The 23,863-nt window shown below is 48.5% G+C and overlaps 1 long non-coding RNA gene across 1 annotated transcript; it reads right to left on the minus strand.

Annotated features, from left to right (window-relative positions):
- Positions 1 to 2,307: 2,307 nt before the first annotated feature.
- LOC124172261 lies at positions 2,308 to 21,533 on the minus strand. Its single transcript, XR_006868107.1, has 3 exons — positions 20,087 to 21,533; positions 19,928 to 19,929; positions 2,308 to 2,384 (listed from the first exon to the last, which is right to left on the minus strand). It is a non-coding gene; the product is annotated as an uncharacterized LOC124172261 (long non-coding RNA).
- Between the last annotated feature and the right edge of the window lie 2,330 nt (positions 21,534 to 23,863).

Raw genomic sequence — 23,863 nt, forward strand, 5'->3', positions numbered from 1 at the left:
TTTCATGAATGGGAACGGGGCGCACAAAAATGCCTTCCTGCTTGACGAGCGCATCCGGCTAGCCAAACGCAGGAAAGGCGCGCAGCTGTTCGGGGCTCTTGGATATTTCGAAAGCGTTTGACACGGTGCCCCACGCTTCGATTCCTGAGGCCCTACGCTCATTGGGAGTGCCGGAGCAACTGGTTGGAGTCGTAGACGAGTCTTACGGGGATGTCCATTCGACGCTAGGAGTAGACGGTTATCCCCGTATTCATTTAAAACGGGGGGTAAAGCAGGGACATCCACTGTCTCCCATGCTGATCAACTGCGTGATGGACTCCATCGTCAGACGACTCCAAGCCTCGGGTTCCGGGTTCCTTGTGGGTGAGTGTCCTCTTGCTGTGCTTGCATTCGCGGATGATTTAGTCAACTCAAGAGTAAGCCAGGAAGGGATGCAGCAGCAAGTCGACGCGACAGTTGCATTTCTCCCTGAACAGTCCCTGAACATGAGCCTCTCTTCGTCCAAATGCAAGGCTTTCGGTATCGTAAACCGGGGCAAAACATGGACAGTTCCAAACGCTAGCCTCTTTGTGGGACAGGCCCCAGTTGCTCTTGCAGGGGCCGCCACGCGCATAGATTATCTTGGGCTAAAGTATACATTGCAGCATGGTCTTCACAATAAAGACCACTACAGGAGGCTAGTGGTCGCTGCACGCAAAGCGAAAGGGTTAGCATTGAAACCTCACCAGAAACTAAACCGTGATTGTGCACTACTTAATCCCGAAATTCCTGTACGCCATGAACATTGATCCTCCTCCGGAAAGCCTGCTGAGAGACATGGACTCGGAGCTGAGGGGGATCTTCAAGGAGCTTCTTCACCTGCCGTCCTGCACTACGGAACACTTATTCTACACGAGGAAGCGGGACGGCGGGCTCGGGATTCCCCGCTTAGAGACCCAGTGTGCCCTGGCAAATCTCAAAGCGGGGCTCGCTCTGCAAAATAGAACGGGACTAATCGAGGCGGTGACTAACTCCGAGGAGTATGAAAACAGGCTGAAGGTCGCCGCCCATAAGTTGAGAATAAATTAGCCCTTGACTCCCCGGCGGCTAGAAGACATGAAGTGGAAGGGAAAGAGGGCGGAGCACGAGGCGTGGGCAGCACTGGCCTGTCAGGGGGCGGGGGTGAAGGAGTTCAGGGACGACCCAATCGGGAACGCCTGGATTCTGAATCCCTCGTTTCTCAAGGCGTCACGGCGCTTGACGCGCTACGCCTCCGCACTAATACAGCCGGGGTGAGAACGACTCTTCGGAGGGCTGATAGAAGCATTTCCCCCGAATGCAGACTGTGCAAGGAGAAGCCGGAGTCATTAGGACATGTGCTGGGGGAATGCATTCACACGAAAGGAAACGGAATGCACCGGCACGATGAATTCGTAGACGCTTTGGAGGGAGAGGCCAAGTCCCGCAAGTGGAAGGTAGTGAAGGAAAACTCCTTTCACAGCGACACTAAAGGGCTCCTCAAACCGGACCTCGTCATGACCGACGGGGAAAGGGCGTTCGTTGTCGACGTGACTGTCCGCCTCGAACGTGGGGAGTTCATGAGTGCCGCGGCAGGCGAAAAGCTGGAAAAGTACGAGTCCCTGGAAGGGCCGGTGAAACGACTACTTAATGCATCTCACTTTCGGGTGATTCCCGTCGTAATCGGATAACGCGGCGCCGTTCCGAAAGCTACAATCTAAGGGCTCAGGACCATTGGGTTGTGGTCGCGAGGACTTGGTCTAACTATGAGCATGATAGCCCTCCGAAGTAGTACAGAAATTCTCAATGCTTTCATGGATTATGGTTAGTCCCGTGACGGTCCGGAGTGACCGAAAGTTTTAGATAATTAAAATTAGAGTAAATTTAGATTAGTGCCTAGTCGAGCAAGTGTTTGAAAAGAAAGTATTGATGGCATGATTAGGACCGGGCATATTAGAAGCCCGGGAAGAACAGGAGCAGAAAAGTTTCCTGTAAGATAGCCGAATGCCTCGTCATCCAATTAGTGACGCGCATGAATGGATTAACGAGGTTCCCACTGTCCCTATCTACTATTTAGCGAAACCACAGCCAAGGGAACGGGCTTGGAAGAATCAGCGGGTAAAGAACACCCAGTTGGGCCAGCGTTCGCGGTATCGGGTCGCGCCCGTCCGGGGTCACCGGCCGCTCGCCGCTCTTCGGCCGCCATTCAACGACTGGCTCAGACATGGCACGGACTGGGGGAATCCGACTATCTTATTAAAACAAAGCGTTGCGATGGCCCCAGTGGGTGCTGACGCAATGTGATTTCTGCCCAGTCCTCTGAATTTCAAAGTGAAGAAATTCAAGCAAGCGCGGGTAAACGGCGGGAGTAACTATGACTCTCTGAACTCGCTGGAGCGACCACCAGACTCCAGCATCGAGGAGCCAGCAGTGCGCCAGTCCAGGTTCGGCGCGGGATTCGACAGGGGGATCCGATGTCACCACTCCTCTTCGACTTGGTCCTTGACGGAGTATTGGCGGAGCTGCTGGACGAGGTGGGCTACAGGCTGGAGGGGACGACGATTGGAGCATTGGCCTACGCGGATGACCTCGTCCTTGTATCCCAGTCCATCGTCGGGATGCAGAAGCAGCTGGACCGAGTGGAGGAGTCACTGGGGCAGCGAGGATTGGAAGTAAATCCCGGGAAATACCTGTCCCACTCCCTTGTTCCGGCGGGTAAGGTGAAGAAGGTCAAAGTCCTGCCGGACTCATCGTTCTACCTCCGGGGCGTTCCAGTCAAGGCACACGGTGTGCTTCAGCCCTGGAGGTACTTGGGAGTGGAGTTCGAGGGAGCAGAACGGTTCCCGGGAAAACCTCTCATAGTACATCTGATGGAGAGGTTCCGGCGGGCGCCGCTGAAACCTCATCAGCGGCTGTGGGTGCTGCGACACCACATCATCCCGAGACTGCAGCACCCCTTGACCTTCGGCAGGCTGACGTGCGGGCGCTTGAAGGAGATGGACGTCTGCGTCCGGGCCGCTCTGCGGTCCTGGCTGTGCCTGCCGAAGGATGTGCCCGTCGGCTACTTCCACGCCCCAGTGAAAGAAGGAGGACTGCGTTCCGGTATTCCATCCCGGTCCAACGGTGGAGCATACTTCAACGGCTCCACCGATCTGAGGATCCAGTAACCCGAGCCGTGGTGTCAACCGGTCATTTCAGGCGACTGGTTGACTGGGCCAGGAGATCGACGGCCGACCTCGGAGTGGCTGAGCCGTCCGCACGGGACGCCCAGAAATTTTGGGCGTCCGGGCTGCACCGGTCGGTGGATGGGAGAGAGCTGCGAGACTGCGCCAAGGAGAGGGCGTCTACGGCGTGGGTCGACACAACGGCATCTGCCATCCCCGGCCGGGATTACATCCAGTACCAGCACGTGCGGATCAACGCCCTGCCCAGCCGCATCAGGACATCTAGGGGTCGGCGGCCCAACATGGAGACGGGGTGCCGAGCTGGGTGCGCTGTCTCCGAGACCACGGCCCACATCATCCAGCGTTGCTGGAGGACGCATGGGGGACGAGGCAAACGACACGATGCTGTGGTGTCGATCATCGACTCGTCCCTCCAACGCAAGGGATGGACAACGGAACGGGAACCGAGGATACCGACCGACGAGGGAACGCGGAAACCAGACCTCTACGCCAGGCGCGGAGACCGCTCCATCCTGGTAGACGCGCAGATCGTTTCCGGAGCGGGTGACCTGAAGGAAGTTCATCGGCGGAAGTTGCAGAAGTACGCGAGCAACGTGGGAGTCGGCCGGTGGATGGAAACTCGTCACCCAGACGCGGCTCCGGAGTTCACCAAAGCGACGATCAGCTGCCGCGGAGTCTGGTGTAGTGAAAGTTCTCAAGATCTGCGGGGTATGGGGCTTAACCGGGGGCCCCTGGTCAATGTGACGACCAGGGTGCTGCAAGGGACACATACTAACTGGACTCAGTGGAATAAAATGACATGTAAGGGGAGGGGGGGAGTGCTGCTAAGGAAAGTGGTGACTTGATCTGGGTGTTGCTCAAACTATGGAGAGTGTTTAACCTTTCACTGTATGTATTATGTTTAAACAAGGAAATAAATCATTTAAATAGCCAAATGCCTCGTCATCCAATTAGCGACGCGCATGAATGGATTAACGAGATTCTCACTGTCCCTATCCTCGAAAGACATCTAACCTTTAGAGAACAATACATTGAGGATGCTTCAAACCAAATCGAACCACCTTTCATCGTAGAAGAACTTTACGATGCAATAAGTAAAATCGGCCACAATAAAGCACCAGGACCTGACAACATCAATGGCATTGTTATAAAGAAACTAGCTCAAATCTTGGAACAAAACCTTCATAGTTTATTCAATGATTGTCTACATTTTTGATACTTCCCTAACATCTGGAAGAAAGGGAAAATGGTGGCTATACTGAAATCTAAAAATAAAAGTGTTACAGACATGAAATCGTTTAGACCAATAACTTTATTGTCCGAAATCGGGAAAACATTAGAAAGAATGATTAAAAAGAGGCTGGAAGACCAAGAAGGTAACAATAACCTCTATCACCCAAGACAATACGGATTTAGAAAAGGTTTAAGTGCGGAATCGGCAGTCCTATATGTTAAAAATAAAATCCTCACAAGCAAAACAAAGTACACTACAGTAATTTATATAGACATTAAAGGTGCATTTGACAGTGTATGGTGGCCGGCAGTCATAAAAGAACTAAATATACAGAACTGTCCTAAAAATCTACTTCAGCTTATTAGGAGTTACTTCGATAACAGAGTAATCACGTATGAAAAACGAGCACCAAGGCATCTAAAACTGCCACAAAGGGTTGTCCCCAGGGGTCCGTTCTCGGCCCCTTAATGTGGAACTTAGTAATAAACAGCTTACTCAGGACTGAACAACCGGAGGGAGTGGAATTGATAGCATACGCCGATGATAGTAGTAGTAGTGTTTCTTTTAATGGGTGCGTCGGCGGCTAGGGCCATTTTGCACCACTCACTGACTGGTATTGATAAATGGGATTAGGCCCGTTCTGAATTTAACGTGTCAATAATTTACAAGAGTATCATTTATATTTTATTGAAAAGTCGAGTTGAGTGTAGGAATGCTATCAGTCGGGAAATGTTTTCGGGAGTGTCTCCTAGTACCTCAGCTAGGTTGACTCCGAGGTTGTGATTCACCCGTGCAGTACGATATCTTGCACAGTCCGTCAGGATATGTCGCACTGTTAGTGGACAATCGCAATTTAAGCATTGGGGCTGTATTCTCTCTTCGGTGAAGAGGTATGAATGGGTTAATAAGCAGTGACCAATTCTTAAGCGTGTTAAAACCACTTCCTCCCTGCGGACATTTCTTATAGAGGTCTGCCACGCAGTTATTACGGGCTTAATTTCCCGAAGTTTGTTATTTTGGATTTCGAGCCATTGCGTCTCCCAATTTTGTCTAATCATACCCCTCATGGCATTCCCTAAATATTCCGCTGGCATTAACTCAAAATCTGTATCCGGAGACCTGAGCGCATCTTTGGCTGCAGAGTCTGCTTTCTCATTCCCTGGTATGCCCACATGTCCAGGGACCCAAGCGAAGCTTATAGTGGTCCCTTTTTTACTCAAGGATAACAGAGTGCTTTGTATGTCCTGAACAATGGGGTGACAAGGAGAATAAAGAGATATGGATTGGAGAGCACTGTATGAATCTGTGCAGATCATAAATGACCCAACACTGTTTTTAATGGATCGGAGAGCAATCCTAATGGCAGTGAGCTCAGCCGCAAAAATGGAGCAGTACGGATGCAATTTTGCCTTAAGGACTCCATGATATGGGGATACCACAGCGCACCCACAGGCGGTATCCGATTTCGAGCCGTCAGTGTATACGAACGTAGATTCGGAGTTTTCGGCGCGGAATTCCTTGAAAAGTTGTTGGTATTCTCCCAGCATAGTAGTAGATTTAGAGCAGCGAGTAAGATCAAGTCTCAAAGCTGGCCGGGGAATTAACCACGGCGGCACGTTGCTGTACCCAGTGGGGTACGTGGCGGGCAAGGTAAAATTGCGTTCTGCGATTAGGTTTCTGAAGCGAACACTTAGAGGTTTAGTGGATCTTGTCTTTCGGTTAAAAAGGTCTAAAAGCAGTGGGTGAGAAATAATGTTAAAAGAGGGGTGGTTCGGCGCAGATAAAATTTTTGTGGCATAACTGCACATCAACGTCTCTCTACGATTGACTGGGGGAGGCTCTCCTGTATCGGCGTAAATGCTCAAGACAGGGGAGGTCCTGAAGGCACCGGTTGCTAAACGCAGTCCCGTATTATGAACCGTCGAGAGCGGTTTCATGTAGGTCTCACGGGCGGATGAGTACACAATCGATCCGTAGTCTAGCCTAGAACGTACTAATGCTCGATACAGCATTAGCATTGAGGTACGATCCGCGCCCCATGTCGAATGTGACAGAAACCGTAAAATGTTCAGAACTTTGAAGCAATTGTCTCTTAGAGTTCGGAAATGTTCGCGCCAATTCAGGCGCCGGTCCAATGTCATACCCAGAAATCGGGCGTTCTCAACGTAAGGAAGCTCATTACCATTGAGATATAGGGACGGTGGGGCTTGTACACCCCGTCCTCGGTAAAAGTGAATGCATTTCGTTTTCTCAGTAGAGAAACGGAATCCATTCCTCTGAGACCAAACGGAGAGCTTATTCAGAGTCTGCTGGATCAGCCTAGAGGCATTCGTTAATTTTGATGAACTGCAGAAAATAGCAAGGTCATCAACAAACAATGAGCCCATAACTGGGGAGCGGATACACTCGGCCACATCGTTTATCGCAATGGCAAATAGGGTCACGCTCAGTACGGACCCCTGGGGTACTCCATTTTCTTGTGGGTATAAGGTAGATAGATATTCACCTATTCTAACTTTGAAAACTCGGGCAGACAGAAAATTTTTTATGAAAATAGGTATATTTCCTTTAAACCCCCATTTATCAAGTGTCTTCAGAATTTTGTACCGCCAAACACGGTCATACGCTTTCTCTAAGTCGAAGAACACGCCAATTACGTTTTGCCGCAAGAGAAATGCTTCCTGAATGAAATTGTCAGTCCTGACGAGATGGTCGGAAGTTGACCTGCCTCGTCGAAAGCCGCACTGGATATCTGAAAGTAGGTTCCGCCGCTCCAACCACCAGACGACGGTTTACCATTCTTTCCATCACCTTGCATACGCAGCTGGTGAGAGATATCGGTCTATAGTTGTTTGGGTCCGATCCATCTTTTCCTTGTTTAAGGATGGGTACGACTATGGACTCCCTCCAAGGGTCTGGAAAACTACCCTCGGACCAAATTTGGTTAAGGGATCGCAGCATATGGGGGAGTGCTTCTTTGGGAAGATTTCTTAGAAAAGCGTTATGCACCGTATCTATTCCTGGAGAGCCGTCACGGGATTCGAGGATGGCGGAGGTCAACTCCCACAGAGAAAAGGGGTCGTTGTAAACCTCGCCAGAGTCTCTCGGGTTAAAGGTGAGAGGTATCGTCTCATTCTGTTCTTTCAGTGTTCTAAATGGTTCGTCGTAGCTGCCGTTACAACTCGTCTCCGCAAGTCGACGTCCGAAGCACTCGCTTATTTCGGGAGGTGTCGTCAGGACTCGGTCAGTCTCCTTCAGGGATGAAACTGCAAGGTTGTGGTTAGAGCCAGAGATGCTTTTAATCTTCCTCCAGATGTCTGATATGGGAGTCCTGTGGTTTATAGAAGACACAAACTCCTCCCATGATGCTTTCTTGGCCTCCTTAACTACTTGCCGAGCTTTCGCTCTGAGGCGCCGGAAGGCGGTGAGATTTGTCGCCGTGGGATATTTGCTAAATATTCAGAGTGCCCTCTTTCGCACCTGTATGGCTTTTGCGCACTCCTCGTTCCACCACGGAACTGTGGGCCTGTGAGATTTGCATTTAGAACGGGGTACGGTGGAATTTGCGGCTTCTAGAATTTTATCTGTGAATACTTTTATGTTCCCCACACCATTCACATTGTCGTCGTGTTTAAAATAAAATTTTCTTTTAAAAAGAGACCAATTGGCCTTGCGGACAACCCAATTGCTTGGTTTATTCGGACGGTGGATAAAACCGCCACCTTTAGTAATTAAAATAGGGTAGTGGTCGCTACCGCATAAATCTTTATGTACGGACCACTCAAGCCTACGCATTAGGCCACCTGTCGAAATACTTAAGTCGATACACGAGAAGGTACCGTTGAAGCTGTTGAATCGAGTTTTTTCACCGGTGTTTAGTAAAAACAATTTAAGGTCATTGAAAAAATTTGTGACTATGTGTCCCCTTCGATTGCACTGAGTTCTTGTGCTACCCCATAGGGTGTCGTGTGCGTTGAAGTCACCCATTAAAACATAGGGCCGAGGTAACTGACGAACGAGGGATTCTAAATTAACTCGACTCACAGGTGCACCTTCCGGCAGATATACGTTGCAGAGAGTAATTGCCTCGGGTGCGTGTACTGTCACTGCAATTGCCTGCAGCGGAGTGTTCAATTGCACCCGTGAGGTGTATAGGGCCTCCCGAATAGCAATTGCCACTCCACCCTGGGCTCGCTGACCACTGGTGTCGTCAAGTCTAAAAAATTTAAAACCTTTTAAAACGGTCTTGTCTGTCAGCTTAAAATGCGTCTCTTGCAGGCAGATGCAGACGGTGTTATAGTCTCTAATTAAAACAACCAGCTCCTCCTTGTGCCTATAAAAACCATTCATATTCCATTGTAGAATAAAATACATGGTTTAAATTGTTAAAATAAATAAATAGGTTAAAATCTGGAAATGTACGTATGTACACAGTGAGCGGAGGATCAACGTTTTAACCGCTGTTTCCTTTGCTTTATCCTGGCCTGGAACACTTCTGTGTCCGAGACACAGAGGTCTTCTTCCATGGCATCATATTGTGCATCTTTAGAGGATGTGGGTGGGGGTGTTTTATCCCGCTTATTCCCAGCATCCTCAGAAGTAGATTTTGGGTTTTTCTTAGGGGAAACCGCCTTAGAATGACTTTTCCTGTCTGTGACTTTATTAATTTGCTTTTCTGTTTTTTTTTGGTTCTCGTATGGGCATCTACGTGCTCTCAATGCGAAAATCATTGTAAGTCTGCGTAGAGATGGTACATGTAGTTTTTTTAGTGGTGGTTGCGACTATTTGCGAAAACGATTTTGAGAATGTTGGGGCCATCTGTGACCGGTATTTCATTCGTGCCTCGGAATAGGGGATTCTTTCCAGGGTCTTTATTTCCATTATCTTCCTTTCATCTTTCATGACGGGACAATCTCGGGAGTACGATGGATGCGTGCCCTCGCAGTTGACGCAGAAAGGCTCCGATGAACATTTCTCACCGTCATGCTTGTCCTTGCCACAGCGCGGGCAGGTGTTCTTGCCCTCACATCGCGGTGCGATGTGGCCGAATTTTTGGCATTGAAAGCAACGCATCGGGTTGAGAAAGAAAGGTCTCACAGGTACCGATTCATAGCCTAGGTAGACTTTGCTCGGGATTTTATCCAAAGCGAACGTGAGGATTACCGAGGTAGTATTAATCACTTCACCGTTACGCTTTGTTGTAAGTCGTCGGCAATCAATGACACCCTGGGAAGCCATCTCCTTCTTAATTTCGTCTGGTTCGACATATAGTAGGTCGTAGTGGCTGATCACACCCCTAGATGTATTTAGAGTACGGTGGATCTCGACATTGATTGGTATATCATGCAACTTTTCTACTTTTAACAATTTTTCGGCTTGTACGTTATTGGCTGTTTCGATTAATAGGGAACCATCTCTAAGTTTCTTTACTGAGTTTGGCTCTCCTGGAATAATGGCTTGAAGTGCTTTTTTAATGACGAAGGGAGAAACCTTTTTCAAAATTTCTTTAAACCCAGAATTACGAAAGAAATTAAATGCATAACACATCAAGACAACTGGACAAAAACAAAACGCCGATGATGTTGCAGTTATTATTAAAGGAAACACCAGAGCCGCAATCGAAGAAAAATCTAGCATCGTCATGGGAAGTATTGAGGACTGGGCTGGAAACAACAAACTGACACACTCTACAGACAAAAGTGGATACGTGGTATATGGACATGCTATAAACAGAAACCCCACTATCAAATATGGTAAGCAATTAAAAAGAACTAACGGTTTTAAATACCTTGTCATAGTGCTAGATGAAAAGCTAAACTTCATAAGCCACGTAAACCACACTGCAGACAAATTAAAGCACGTATTCCACGCTATAATAAGATAATGCCGCACCATGTACGGCCAAAGGTGCATTAAGGACATATATAAAGGCGTAGCCATACCTATTATAACCTACGGCTGCATGGTATGGGACGGAAATATTAATCATTCAAGGATTTCCCGTAAACTAAACGAGGCTCAGAGAACATGCCTATTGCCAATTACACACTGTTATAACACAGTAAGCACCGAAGCCCTAAGGGTAATAGCAAATGAACCTCCAATCCAGTTCATAATAAAAGAGTTTATAGCTAGGAAAAGTGCTCTTACACAAAGGGAGATCGTATTCTGTGGAGAAAACATGGACCTATCAGAAATTAACGGCATTGGTCAACTAAAAAAGGAATTACGAAAAATAACTGAGAGAGAGTGGAATAACACATGGCAACAAACAGAAAAAGGTAGACACACACACAACATTTTCCCAACCATCAACGACAGAAAGAAATTTCAATTCCATTTTAAGTCTGAAAGTTGCCAACTACTTTCCGGACATGGAAATTGTAACGCCTACTTAAAAAACATTGGTAAACATGGATCTGGCTTGTGTTCAGAATGTGGAACAACGGACAGCTTCTCACGTAGAATAAATGACTGCATACGGTTTGAAGCTCTACGCATAAGAACTATAAACGAGATGACTGAAGAAGATCCGACGGAAAGAAATATAATCCTGCATATCATTAAACACAATAGAAATAAAGACCTAACATACATAACACAATAGAAAAGACTACGGAAACAAAACACAAGATAGAATTAATTGATAAAAAAGGGTATAGATGACATATTGTATTAATTAATAAATTTTAAATAGCTAGAATAAACTGTAACTGTAAGACATGATCTGAAGAAGAAAGAAGAGGATAACAGCGGGCCGAAATGTGGCAAGCTCCGCTGCTGTAAACATTGTAAAATTGTAACTGATGTAAAACATTTTAAATAGAATAAAGAGGGATAAGCTAAGGCAGGAGCCCTCACAATGAGGAAGTCCTTCATAATATTATGGAGGAATTGAGAGAGAATGGGAAGGCACTAGCTTGAAATGTAGGACACATGTTCGCCGGGGGAAGCTCTGGCGTCATGTGTCTCTGCCAGCCTTCCTATTCTCTTTCTTTTTTTTGTCCCTATCTACTGCCCCCATGGGCAGGCGGTTTGGTTAGTTGCGGGAGTTCGGAGCCCCGCACCAGCCGCCCTTGCTAGGTCCTGCGCCGCTTAACGCAGGGAAAAACCCTAGGTTTCTGACCCGTTTAACTCAGAAGGATCTTTTACTTTGGCTTCCCCTCTGGAAGGAAGCGCGGGTAAATGGCGGGAGGAACAATGACTCACTAAAGGGGAAGAAAGAGCATGTCTCAAGCCACTCGTTTTGCTCTTCACCGCTCTCTCAAAGTCGACCTCATGCCTCCTCGTGGCGTGAGTTGGGTACCGTTATCGGTAACAAAAGAAGGCAACGGCGGGCCGTTGATTCATGAGCAACAGCTTGGCCCAGTTGGAAACTTTCCGTGCCTTTAGCCGGTTAAACCTCCATTAGGTCTCAGGCTTTGTTCCTTTGCCCAGGAGGGGTTTTTCAAACCTGACGAGGGTTAGGAAGGCGACGTCCATCTTCCCGGCACTCACGGCCTTAAAAACGGACCTAGAATGAGCATAGACAATGACGTATTTTCTCACCCCCCCCCAATATGGCAACTATAAAGAGTACAACTAAATCGTCCTTGAAGGGCCTCGGACTCCGGAAAAGCTGCGCCACTAATCCCGGTTTCAAAATACGTGCGCACGTAGCAGCACTCAAGGCCCACACCACACCGGCGATGCGGATCGTGCGGACAATGCTTCCTAAAGGTTCACCTCCTTCAATGCCACAGGGGAAAATGTAAGGGGCCTACGGTGGCCGCAAAGAGGCTCCCCAGTATCTGCTCTGACCGCCAGTTTACTTCATCCACATCTGCCGGCCTGGGGATGCACAGGAGGCGAATGCACGTCGCAGTTGCGAGCACACACAAAGGAAGAAGAGCTCCAAGGTATGAAATGTATCATTGTAGGCCCACTATTGGCCTCATCCATAGAGCATTTGTATGAATTGATGCACAATAATGTTGCACAATATGAAATACATACATCGTTTGTCAATCTTTAGGAATGGATTGGCTTATCCCTTGCGTCAGACCTAGTGTATAGGTAAAAAGAGATTATTTTAACCCTACAGCTACGGATATTGCAATTAGGTTTAATGTAATCTACTTCCATTATCGTTTGACCTAACACCCTAGTTTCACTCTCTCCCTAGTTTCACTTTAATTATGAAAGGGATTGTTGGAAGAAGTCACTTCACTATGGAATCATAGGAAAGAATATTCTTCAATAAAAACAATGCACTAGGGCATTATTACATATTTTACAACAAATGATAGAATTTTGCCTCTAAACATAATTTTAACGGCTTCAAAATGTTTGTCATAAGTACTGGCATGTTTTATATTGTAAGGATTGACACAAGGGCATCTATTAATATATCTGTTCACATTTAATCCTTTATGTACTTGTCGAAGGGCTCCAGATACAAAATTGAAGATAGCAGCGCTGCTGCCATGAATGAGACAAAAAAGGCTGTATGGGCAAACGCCCTGCTGATGAGAACTTTTGGGGTTGAGAAAGCAAAGAATTTATCTTTGTATCCACGTATTGTTGGGAAAAAGAAAATGCCGAAGACATTTATCTTATTTGCCAAAGGTAGGTGCTGCAGAGGAAGACAAGCTGACCTGTGTAAACATGTCATGTTTAGTTCTCAACTGGTGTTTTAACTTTTCAGATGAATTCAGGAAATTCCTGCTACGAAATGGCAGGGATATTAAATCTGAGGAGACCATGAAAGAATTAAGTTTTCTCCCGGAATACTTAGCAGCTAGATCATATGACTTGAGTGGAACTCGCTCAGTAAAACATCGTGAGCGGAAGATGAGGTGTTTCATAGCGGCATTTATTACCTGTGTTTGAGACAAGATGCCAAGATAGATGTTATTATTACTATTCGCTTACGTTGTTATAAGATTAATTGATAGCCATATGGGGAGATTGGTAAACAAACCAGTAGGGAGTAAAGTGAAAATTTTATTTTCTCCAAAGAGAAAAGGAAACCGTTATTTTGGGTCCACTTTTGAAGTTTATTTATGTTGAGCTGCGCCATACGCGATGCATTACGACCCTGGATGACCTGTAGAAAATCGCGAGATCATCTACAAACAGTGACCCTATAACTGGCTCCTGGATGTAGTGAGCTACGTCGTTGATGGCAATAGCGAACAGCGTCACGCTCAATACGGAGCTTTGGGGAACTCCGTTGTCAAGAGGGTAAAAAATTGATAAGGCTTCAAAGAACTTCAAAGGGCATATTAGGACCATTACCGACGACATGCAACGGTTTAGGGTGAGAATAAATGGTCAACGCATCAAACAATTTCATTTATTGTTTAATTAATATACATTTCTACATAGTGACTTATTTCAATGTGTGTTTTCAAATTTGATTTTTGTGATGGGTTTAACAAGTTGATCACACTTACTGCATTTGATTGATTCAATTTTATGTTCTGGGTTGAGGACTTCATGCTGTATTAATTTGATGGTTTATTTTTATCGACTGTTAAATTTAATGTTTTGATCTATGAAATTGTTTGATGACTTGCGTCGCTATTTAGTTTTGGGTTAGTTATCAAGTTGTTTTGTTGTTTTCTTTGATGAATTTGTTTTAATGTTTTTGGGATGTTAAATGTGTTGCCTTGGAGACAGTACAATTTTGGTAGGAAGGGGAGTAATGTTGTGAAATCAAAGGGTTATATTCCGGAGTTTGGATGGAGAGGGCTCGGCGGGCCCAGGGTTTGCTGATGGTGGCTGGTTGTCTGGGGGTTGTTGATTTGGTTGGGGGGATTGTTGTGGCGAACGCCATTGCGGAGCGTGTAGAGAGTGGGCTGGGAATTGATTGTCAGATTGAGGAGCGGCGTAAGTGGAGTTTGAGAAATAAAACTGACTTTAAAACCCTTCGCAAGAGTGCATCTCTAGACTGATGAATTGGCAAGGACTTCAAGTTGTACCCGCTTCGTGAAACTCGTTCGTTCCACGTCGCGTGCGCACGACAATACTGTGATAATAGCAAAAAAGACAACCAAATATATGAAATGATATCCAACATACTCATTGTAACAATATTTCATCTCAACAGTATTTCATTACTTTGCATCAATGGGGAGCAACATTTCTACTGTCGACATGCAGGAATTTGTCGAGGAGAAACTCTTTCATGGAATTTTGACTGGTTCATTGGTCCAGCATAAAGTTGAATACCCATTTCCTTATGTCTATAGCTAGATTTCCCGTGAAACTCGTTAAACTATCCGAACAAATGTTAATCGTCCCTGCGAAAAAAATCGTTGGCACTCTGTCGAACATTTTTTCAGTTCCGCGTAACTTTTGAGTCAGGTTATGTTGACGACGTGGCCATTGCTCATAAAGAAATTAGCGAAATGTTGAAAGAGGTTCCCTCTGATGCTTAGGGCCCCGTCGAGTAGTTGTTAATAAGGTATGCGGTAATATTTCATAATGAGGGAGAACCCCTAGGACAAACTGACCTTATTACCCATAAAATCCGTGCTCATTGTGCCACTTCTACTACCGAGCCTCCTTATCGCGTTCCACACACACAACGCCATGTTTTCAAAAACATATTAAGGATATGCTTGATCCGGGGATAATTGAAGAATCCACTTCACCGTGGTCATCCCCGGTTGTGTTAGAGTCTAAAAAGGGCAATGATGGAGAAAATAAGCTTCGGGTTTGCACGGATTTTCGGGCTTTTAACAAAGTAACGATTAGAGATTACTATCCACTCCCTAATATTCAAAAAACGTAAGAGGAATTAGGAGGCTCAAAATACTTTTCAACTTTAGATATTGTACAAGGGTTTTGGCAAATCGTAATGGACCCTCAGAGTAGAGAATTAACCGGTTTTTCTACACCGGATGGGCTCTACGAGTATTTACGACTTCCAATGGACCTTCATTCTTCCAGAGGCTAATGGATGCAACACTTCTGGGATTGAAAGGTCTATAGTGTCAAGTATATTTAGATGATATCTGTGTTCATAGTCACGACGTGCACAGCCGTATTCAGAATTTAGAAGAAGTTTTCCAAAGATTGAAAAGTGCCGGATTAAAATTAAAACCTCGAAAATGCCATTTTTCCGCACCTAAATAGAGTATTTTGGGGCATATTATTTCAGCCGATGGAATTAAACCAGATCGAAAGAAAGAAAAGGTCGGCATGCAGGAATTTGTCGAGAAGAAACTCTTTCATTGAATTTTGACTGGTTCATTTCTCCAGCATAAAGGTGAAAACCCATTTCATGTGTATAGCTAGTTGCTCGGCCATTGACATTAATGCAGATGTTTTGATATGTCTCTCATACCCATGGTATTCTGTATTTACAGCGAATTTGACAGGTGCTGCCGCTCTCATACTGCAGTGAAGAATACATAAACGCAAGGGAAAACAGGAATATATAGTTATGCAAAAATAGGTCCAATTAGACAATAATGTCACAGAGCCTCTCATGCCTCGGGTCAGAGGTTATCCCTTCGGGGTCATCCCTCGAGGAGTCATGCGGGGTTAATGAGGACGGAAGTGATGAAGAGGTAAGTGACGGGACGTCCTCTATAGCATTTGCATATGTTTTTGCAACAGTTTCTTTCCAGTTAACTTTATTACTTTAAAAATGTTAGTTTCGGGGTGGCAGGCGTAGTTTTTTTGCTTTTCGTCTGAAAATGTTCGTTCGTATTTAAATATATGTTCTTCTGATCGTAGCGTTCCGCATATGAGATGAAATAAAAATGGGACGATGCTTTCTGCAGATCTAAAGGGCAGAGGCTCACCTAAGTCGTACCCTATCTGTGGCAAGCGTTTTGGAACACAAATGGCCCGCGTATATAGCGGGTTCACCCCGACGTCTTCAGAAAGCATGGAAAAGAAACGATAGGGAGATGTTGCGAGGCCGTGACCGGCATGTGTAGCAAGGGGGTCCATCTCTAACAGGAGCATTTTGAAATGCTTGGGATCCACGTGGAAGGACTCCCCTGAGTGTTGACGCAATGTGATTTCTGCCCAGTACTCTGAATGTTAAAAAGAAGTAATTCCAGCAAGCGCGGATAAACGGCGGGAGTTACTATGACTCTCTCAATTCTTAAGGGGATGAAGAACGCTGTAGATCGCTTTGCTCTGGTGGAACCTCGACGTCCCAGGTAGGGAGCCAGGTTGATCGCTTTGGGAATCGGTGAGCCGTGCACGTTCTCGTGTCACTTTGCTCATCGTGAACCTCTGTCCGTCGCCTGGTAATGGCGGGGCTAAACCAGGGCCCTGATTTTGCAGCGGGATTCTGACCCAAATGGACATACTGGAACCTCCTCGCGGTGAGTGTCGGGTAGGGCGCAAGCCCTAGCAGATTCAAGATTAGGCCTAGACCCCTCGGCTTGCCAGGCCGGGGTGTCTTATTGCTGGGCCCAAAGGAAAAGAAAAATGCCGGCGTCCCCGTCCCGGTCTCGGATGACGGGGCTGCTCCCCCGGGGAGTACCAGGGGGCGTCCAGCGATGATTCTGCCTGAAATACCCATGAAGCTCCTGCTCCAACCCATGAAGCATATCCATGCCAACACTGACAGATCTTTCGTCTCCAAGATCGGGCTAGGTGTCCACGTGAGTCGCGCTCATCATGCGATCTCGAACGCAAAGATTTAGATCGCTCGGACTCGTCCTCGGTGGGAAGGGGGAGGAATTACGAATGCTCACTGAAGCTGAGCTGAGGGCGATTACAGACGGAGTTAAGTTTTTGAACAAACATCTGAAAGAGCTGTTCCTAGAGTGGACGCTCGATCGGATCAAGAGTAAACGGAGGTGCCAAGAATACCGGGCGCTGCTAGACTCACTCAAAAAAGAGACTCCTGAGATCGCCCCTCAAATTCCTCCTCCTATGACCACTAATCAAGAGCCGTTTTCCAATTCAGCCAAGGGCACCGACCCGTTGATGGACTGGCTTCGAGATGTAATTCCGAAGCTGTCCGATGAAAAAGCGCACAATGCCGCTAAGTTGGCTACCATCTGCCAACTCACTCTTGAGGGAAAACGGGTGAATGAGGAGATCCTGGCGTGAGTCAACGCCTGTTTTCCTAGGACTGATAGAGGGGAGTCTAAGCGATTAAAGCCTACGAAATCTCCACCGATTGGTAATGAAAAGGTACGCAAGAGTTGTGAGTATGCACGGATCCAAAACTTGTGGTTAATAAAACAGGGAAAGGCCACGCGTGAAATCCTTGATGGGAGGCCCGGGATTCCGGATGCCCTCGGTTCTCGAAAGGTGTTCAGGTACTGGGCCAAAGTCATGGAGGAAGCGCCCGAGCCGATGTCCCGAGTCTGTAACGAACCGCAGGCGGCCGAGGGGCCCCCCTTCGAGCAGCCAGTTCAGCCCGTCACGCCAGGTGACGTGCTAGCACACGAACTGAGACCCAAGTCGGCACCAGGACCCGACGGCATAACGATGAGACAATGGAGTGCAGTTTCACCACTCCTACGCACGGCCCTCTTTAACGTCTTCTGGTTGACCACTGAGATCCCTAACGATCTCAAACTCAGTCGTACCGTGTTACTCCCGAAGCTGAAGGCCCCACAGACACCAGCAGATTACCGACCGCTTGCAATAGCATCGGTAATTCTGCGCCAGGCACAGAAAGTCCTGACCGTGCTCCTCTCCGCTAACATCTCAGGAGACCCACGCCAGAGGGGATTCATCCCTGGTGATGGGGCGCAAGAAATTGCGGCAGTGGTACGTAGTGCCCTGGCTGATGCCAGAATACGTCGTCGCCAAGTTCATATCGCCACTATGAGCGTGTCGAAGGCATTCGACACGGTAGGGCACAAGGCGATAATAGCGGCGGCGCGGCTTTGTGCCGGAGCCTCGGATATCCCACCCGAATACATCCGAGGGCTTTATTCTGGCATCCGTACCGTCATCGGGTGGAAGGGCGTGACTCGCGAGGTGTGCGTGCGGCGGGGGTGAGAGAGGGGGATCCCATGAGTCCCTTTCTCTTCAATCGGGTCATGGACCTCGCACTTCAGGCGATTCCGTCGCAGGTTGGCTAACAAATCGGCGATGTCAGGGTTAACGCCTTGGCATTCGTCGATGACGTGCTGCTTGTGTCGGAGACCGCTGCAGGGATGCGTCGATCTTTGGCTCGATTTGATGAAGCGTGCGTTGAACAAGGCCTGCCTCTCAACAGCTTGAACAGTCGAACGTATTCCCTGATTCCAGACGGCAAAGGGAAGAGACTGACGGTCGTAACTGACCTAGGCTCCTGCCTGCAAAGTGGCCAGAAAATTGAACCACTGGCCTATCTTAGGGACTGGAACTATCTTGGGAGTACGTTGGGCGAGGCATGTGCAGATTTGGAACCGGCACTCTCGGAGATGTTCCGTAGAGTGAGAAAAGCCCCACTGAAGCCCCAACAGCGGCTTCAGATGCTCAGGTCATATGTCCTCCCTAGGCTGATCCATCGATTAGTTCTGGGGAGAGTGACATGAATCAAGCTGGCTTCCATTGATAGGCAGCTGAGGGCAGCCGCTCGCCTATTTCTGCACTTGTCTCATGACGTGACGGTGGGCTTTTTCCATGCTGCCATTCGGGACGGTGGCCTGGGTATTCTGACTCTCGAAACTATGGTACCTATCTGGAAAGTGAAACGCCTTGGCCGTCTCGCGCAGAGCCCTTATGAGGTTGCTCGGGCTGCCTTTGAGTCGCCATCTGTACAGAGGCAGCTCGCATGGGCACGCCAAATACTTAACCACCGAAGGATCGAGACCCATCGGGGAGAGGCGGCGAGAAAGCACTTCGCTGGCATTCTGCATACATCCGCAGACGGAGGAGACCTTCGGGAGTATCACCGAAGTCAAAACTCCTCCAATTGGGTGACGCGCGCCGGTGGTATTCCCGGACGCGACTATTGTCACTTTCAGCAGATCCGCAGCAATGCTCTGCCGACGAAGAAGCGCACCACGAGGGGACGACGGAAAGAGGGTGACGATTTAAACTGCCGGGCTGGATGCAAAATCCAGGAGTCCGTCTGCCATGTGGTACAGGGATGCTTCCGCACCCATGGTCTACGAATCCGTCGGCATGATGCCATCTGCGGCTTTCTTGCGAGCAGCTTGAAGGATAAGGGCCATACTGTGGAGAGAGAAAAAGTTTACCCAAGTGACGATGGTAACCGTAAACCGGACCTAATAGCGAAGAAGGAGGGTCTTGTTCGAGTGATTGATGTACAGGTTGTATCGGCTAGAGAGCCCTTGGATGCTCAGCATAAAAGGAAGCTTGGATACTACGCGAGCAATAAATCTCTTACCTCGCGGATTGCGGAGAGATGGGAGGTGGACCGCTCCGCAGTCAGCCATACGACTTGTACGGTATCGTGGAGGGGAGTATGGTCTGGGAAATCGGCGGATAGTCTGAGGCGACTTGGACTGTCCAAAGGGACCTTGGATCAGATTACGGTACGCTGTCTCCGTGGAAGTTGGATGTTTTTCTGGGCATGGGGCCGTATGACGGCTCGAACGCGCGAGCCCGATGTAAGGGAGGGGATTGGGTGAGCTGACTGCCATTGGCTAGAGATGACGTTCTGGCTGCGGCAGGAGATCTCCGCAAAATCTGCTCAGGTTGGTTGCGCTTGTTAACCAACCCGTCAAGACCTTGAAGCAAAACTGACTAGCCAAATGCCTCGTCATCCAATTAGTGACGCGCATGAATGGATTAACGAGATTCCCACTGTCCCTACTAAACAATTTTTCCCCAACATAGAAGATAGACTCCAAATTAATTTCCACATGGACAAAGAATTAACAGAAATACTAACGGGACATGGAGGATATGGAGAGTACCTATACAAAATAGGAAAGAAAGATAGTGAAATGTGTGTATGTGGCGAAGGAGATAATGTGCTACATAGGATATACCTATGCAACAACTTTGAGAGACTGAGAACAAAGATGGCAGAGATTATCTTACAGAGGCCAAAAAACCGGACGCCTTGATCAAACTAATCTTGCCAAATGCGGAGGCGCTGAGGATGGTCAGGGAATTCAATGGGGAGAGGATTTAAGAGAGGGCCTACCCATGGCGCCTTCCCGGTGGGCTCCGAGAGGGAAGCATGACGGCGACTAGTGGTCGGCAGCCCTTTCTTTTGTTTTCTTCTGCAAATAGTGTCTGTTGTTGTGATGTACTAGGGTTATATTCAAATATTATAACTTTGATATTGCAATGATAACCGGGTTATGTTACTTTTAATTTCATAATGGCGGAAGCTTCTGTATCTTATCTTTAGTATTTATCCTTTGTAATTGTATTTTGTGTGATCAGTATATTCTATGATGTGATGAAGTGATGTACTAGGGATATACCCAATTATTTTAACTTAGATATTGCAATGATAAACAGGTTATATTATTTTTTTATTTTCATAATGGCGGAAGCTTATGTATTTTCTCTTTAGTATTTATCCTCAGTAATTGTATTTTGTGTGTTCTATTTAGTATATGATGTGATGATGTGACGCACTAGGGATATACCCAATTATTTTAACTTTGATATTGCAATGATAAAAGGGTTATGTTATTTTTGATTCTCATAATGGCGGAAGCTTCTGTATTTTATCTCTAGTATTTATCCTCTGTAATTGTACTTTGTGTGTTCAGTTGTATTTCCGTAGGTTGTATTCTGTATTTTATGTATTATTATATGTGTTCGCACTGCTACCTTTTGTCAGCAAAAAATGGGTTAATATTGCTAGTAGAGTACAAGATGTTATTGATGCCCATTGTAAAGTACCATTATCGGAATGATAAAGGAAAGAACTGTACACTAGAAATGTAATGCGGGGGTGTAAGGAACCCCGCCAAACTGGGTGCTCCAGCCCTGGAGGTACTTGGGAGTGGAATTTGAAGCAGAGGGATTCCCGGGTAAACCTCTCCTGGCACAACTACTGGAGAGGGTCCGGCGGGCGCCGCTGAAACCACATCAGCGGCTGTGGGTGCTGCGACACCACATCATTCCGAAGATGCAGCACCCCCTGACCTTCGGCAGGCTGACGTGCGGGCGGTTGAAGGAGATGGACGTCTGCGTCAGGGCCGCTCTGCGCTCCTGGCTGTGCCTGCCGAAGGATGTGCCCGTCGGATACTTCCATGCCCCGGTGAAAGAAGGATTAGGAGTTCCTGCGTTCCGGTATTCCATCCCGGTCCAACGGTGGAGGAGACTACATCGGCTCCACCAGTTGGAGGATCCAGCAACCCGAGCTGTGGTATCAACCAGTCACTTCCAGAGACTGGTTGATTGGGCCAGGAGGTCGACGGCCGACCTCGGAGCGGCTGAGCCATCTGCACGGGACGCCCAGAAATTTTGGGCGTCCAGGCTGCACCGGTCGGTGGATGGGAGCGAACTGCGAGACTGCGCCAAGGAGAGGGCGTCCTCGGCGTGGGTCGACGTAACTGCAGCTGCCATCCCCGGCCGAGACTACATCCAGTATCAGCACGTGCGGATCAACACCCTGCCCAGCCGCATCAGGACATCGAGGGGTCGGCGGCCCAACATGGAGACGGGGTGCTGAGCTGGGTGCCCTGTCACCGAGACCACGGCCCACATTATCCAGGGTTGCTGGAGGACGCATGGGGGACGGGTCAAACGACACGATGCTGTGGTGTCGATCATCGACTCGTCCCTCAGGCAGAAGGGATGGACAACGGAACGGGAACCGAGGATAGCTACCGACGAGGGACTGCGGAAGCCAGACCTCTACGCCAGGCGCGGAGACCGCTCCATCTTGGTCGACGCGCAGATCGTCTCCGGAGCGGGTGACCTGAAGAAAGTTCATCGACGGAAGTTGCAGAAGTACGCGAGCAACGTGGGAGTCCGCCGGTGGATGGAAACTCGTCACCCAGACGCGGCTCCGGAGTTCACCACGGCAACGATAAGCTGGCTTGGAGTATGGTGTAGTGAAAGTGCTCAAGATCTGCGGGGTATGGGGCTTAACCAGGGGGCCCTGGTCAATGTGACGACCAGGGTGCTGCAAGGGACTCATACTAACTGGACTCAGTGGAACAAAATGACATGTAAGGGGAGGGGGGGAGTGCTGCTAAGGGAAGGGGTGACTTGAACTGGGTGTTGCTTATTTTGGAGTTGTGTTTAACCTTTTGCACTGTATTATTTTCAAAAGGAAATAAATACTTTCAAATAGAAAGGACGGGACCTTCGTCAGGGTAACCTAAAAGGGCCGGAGACGCCGTCGGGAGCCCCGGAAAGTTTTCTTTTCTGCATGAGCGTTGTGGGAACCGGCGCGGCGGGCTCCGGAGGGTGGAACGGAGTGCGGGAGTCTCTCGGCGGATTTCAATCCTGGTAGTCGGTTACTCAGTCGTCATCCAATTGCCTCCCCGTGGCCGAACCCGGAAACGGGAAGAAATACCCGGCTAATAATTGGCTCTGGCGCAAGGGCGGACCCATAGCCACAGCTGGGCCACCCGTAAAGCTACTGCGTGACTACTCGATCCCAGTAGGTTCTGGGAAAAGAGCGTGCGCAGTGAGCAATTCAAATGTGGTAGGAAATCGCGTAAGCGGTTCCGCCGGTGACCAGTCAAACGGTTCGAGAGAAATCTCGGAAATACTGGGGCAACGGGGCGGTGAAGCCGCCAGGGGAGGGCTGATCCTGGGCACCGCTTGAGGTCGGATTCGTTGTGGTTGGGTCTCGCTGTTGGATAAGTGGGAGGATCGCCATGAATGTCGTGCATGCTCCTTTAGATTCCCGGTGCTGGCGGACTGCGGACGATTGAGGTGTCGGCTGAGAAGCCAAGGGGCAGAGCCAGGAGCCGATGTCCAGTAGTCCCACGTGCGGCGCCTGAATTCCCCCCATTATTTTCGGGGGGGTTCTGCCCCGCATGGCCGCCCGGTGGGGTGCTCCGGTCCCATGCCTTCAGGCAAAAACTGGAAAATCAGAGGATTAGTCCCCTAGGGTGCCGTTCTCGGCGAGGGCTCCGATTGTCCGGCCTCTGACGTTGGACGAACGCGGACACCGATGGGGTGTAAGGCAAGTTTTGCCCGGTTTGGTGTCCCGAGTCGGCTCGGTAGGCCTAGGGCTCATCTCCCAGGTGTCTGACCTGCCTCCGGCCAATGAAGGCGGAAGCCGGCCTTCGGCCGGGGATCCTAGGGAGTAACTATGACTCTCTTAAGAAAGGACGGGACTCAAGCCACTTGTTTGGCTCTTCACTGCCCTCCCTAAGTCGACCTTCTGCCTCCCCGCGGCGAGAGTTGAGTACCATTTCGGTAGCAAAAAGAAGGACGCGGCGGGCCGTTGACTCCTGAGCAAGCGCTTGGCCCTATCGGGGGAGTCTTCGCGCCTCCTGCCGGAAAAACCCCCACTTGGTGTCAGGTTTCGTTCCCTTGCTCAGGAGGGGTTATCCGAGCCTGACGAGGGCTCGGAAGGTGACGTTTATATTCGCCG

Source organism: Ischnura elegans, assembly GCF_921293095.1.
Source record: "Ischnura elegans chromosome 13 unlocalized genomic scaffold, ioIscEleg1.1 SUPER_13_unloc_1, whole genome shotgun sequence".
Classification (NCBI taxonomy): domain Eukaryota; kingdom Metazoa; phylum Arthropoda; class Insecta; order Odonata; family Coenagrionidae; genus Ischnura; species Ischnura elegans.